Source organism: Symphodus melops (genome assembly GCF_947650265.1).
Source record: "Symphodus melops genome assembly, chromosome: 8".
In the NCBI taxonomy this organism is placed as follows: domain Eukaryota; kingdom Metazoa; phylum Chordata; class Actinopteri; order Labriformes; family Labridae; genus Symphodus; species Symphodus melops.
This window is the reverse complement of record NC_136698.1, coordinates 1,811,960-1,814,564: the sequence shown is the minus strand read 5'-3', so window position 1 is coordinate 1,814,564 and position 2,605 is coordinate 1,811,960.

Below are 2,605 nucleotides of genomic sequence, written 5' to 3'. Positions count from 1 at the left end.
GGCCAGCTTGACTACAACAGAACAAGTCTTACGACTGGCGTGCACGACGTTAACCTTCAGGGGTCGTATCATGTAGTGTTCTTTATTTCACGGAGAGAGATCTGTCCCCACAGAGGCTGAAGTTAATGTTGGGGATAACAACATGATATTGATATGCGTTGATTGACATGGGTGCTAAAATCTGATACAGCAAACCCGCCTGTGTTGGGAGCATTTTTACAACTAGTACTGCTGTTGTAACAGCTCTGGCTTCTTCTGAGTCTTTCAGCATGAATTCAAATGATTCAACTCCATCTTTTAATAAATGTTAGAAGCTGACCTTTACGTTTTCTTTCTTAGTTAAAACTGTATTTTCCAAAGAGGCATGAAGGACCAAAGACATGAACATTATCTGATCTGATCGTTCTGTCTTTAAAGGAAGAATGTGCAGCTTGTTGATCCACGCCTCTGCTATTCGTCCATTTATATTCACAGTCTGTGCTGGAAATGTAACGTTAATTTCCCTTTAACGTTTGGGACCCCAGGCCAGTAGGGGGCCCTCTAACGGCTGACAAACTTCAAAACACAGCATTGCCTCAAAATGTGCGAATTTTGCAAAGACAGAAGGAGAGCTCTCTAATGGGGCCCCACCTGACAGCACTCACTCTCAATGCTCTGCTCAGTGTCTCGGGGCCTCAATGAATGTTTGCCTTGGGCCCCAACAGTCCCTCGATCCCACTTTAAAATGCACATCAGCCGCGGTAGAGTCTGGTCCTGCACTTCAGGTTGCCAATTCACAACTGGCCGGGGACAGCTGGACATTAGCTGCAAAGGCCTGTCCACCAAATACTAAACTAATGAACTAAGCCTCCTTTAAGAACGTGTCTCTGCTTTACAATGCTGCTGGATTCATGTTTGTCTCTGTAAATAATAAATCAAAGAGCTTTTCTTGTCCTCAGATAACCTGTGTGTTTGATTCAGCGGGTTTTAAACATAATATATCACAATCAGGATCAAGGGTTGTTATTTGTAGGAGATAATAATAAACATGCTTGTGCATATTTTATTCCACTTCTGCTGATAGATACTCTGAATTCTTACACGCTGATCCAAAAAGTGATCTGGGATCTTTCTCCTGACGTTTCCTTCAAAGAGGACTTTGTTCATTTTCAAAAAAAGCAACAGATTTCCTGGGAATGTCCTCTCCTGGTTCAGTGATATTAGTGTGAGCGTGAGGGGAAGCGAGCCGGCGGTTCATTAATAAAGCACCGACGAGGAGCGCCGCCGTCGTCGAACAGAGCACACACAGTGACTCCGAGAAATGGGAAGCACTGGTGTGGGATTCAAACACGTTCTAGGTGGAGAAGGGAGGAGATTAATTAAGCAGAGCATTTAAATATTCAAATGAGGCACTTTCACACTTTTCTCTGAGATTTCTCTCTCACCTGAAACGTGTGTGCATCGCAGGAAGTGCTGACATGGACGCACATATGGACACACACACCTGACTCACACTCTCACATCTCAAAGTGTGAAGGCTGTTTGTGAAAGCTGCTCTGGCGGTTTGTATTGGCGGCTGTGGAGCAGCCGTGTGATGTGCAGGGGAGACACAGGATAGCCTCGGCTGCTTTTTCAAACCTCGGCCTTTTAGCGTCTGTTCAGCAGAGCCGCCGCCTGATGATTCACTGTGCATTCACAACCGTTTGACATCCTGATACTGAAGTGCTTAATGCTGCTGAAACTGAGACGATTCACACAAACAGACATACTGATGTTGATGCTACTTCAGGCTGCAGCTGAAGAGATTATCAGATTAATCCAATGACTGGAAATGAAATGACAACGATGAACTCTTTAGGTCTTCTATCCTAGCCTCTGGAAAGTATGTTCGGATGTAAAACCTACAAACAGACATCTGGACATGAATGCAATATCTGCAGGCGCAGAGCGAGACTGTTGGTGTCTGTTGCACGCAAAAAAAGTATTTGAGAAAACAGATGTGCAATGTGAGGTACACTTTCACCTTTCATGGTGTCAGTCTGTAAAACCTTTGGTGTTGTTTTGCACGATGTGCAGCTCAAAAATCTCATTCATCTCATGGTGTCAGTAAAAACCTTCTAAATAAGTCTTTATATGATCAGACATGAAGGAATAAACATGCTGTGTTGAAGCTTCTCTGACAACAACGCAGCAGCCAGTATGTCCTCCTTCGAACTTTAGATTCTGCTCCTGAACGCTCTGGATCTGATTGGACCAGAGAAGGTAGGCGGGGCTTTGAAGGCCGTTTTGGACGCCCCTGGGTTTGCCAGATATGAGAGCAGTTATCAGGTGAACAGGTGTTGCAGCGATGGAAGCGGGCAGTGGAACTGCTTCAGATAGAAGTGATTGTAGCCGAGCTAAAAAGCCTCTGCATGTTTCTAAGATGCTGTAAAAAGTTGTGTGAAGATGACACGTGCAATGAGAGAGAGACCTGATGGTGAAGGCAGCACAGTCCTCGTGACTGAACTTACGCTAGAAGCATCGTGAGCGCCTGTGATTTCTGTTTGCATGACACAAACCTCCAGTGCACATTTATAGTCTCTAACTCTGCCTCCTCTTCTGTTGTAAACCCCTCCCTCCCCAGGAG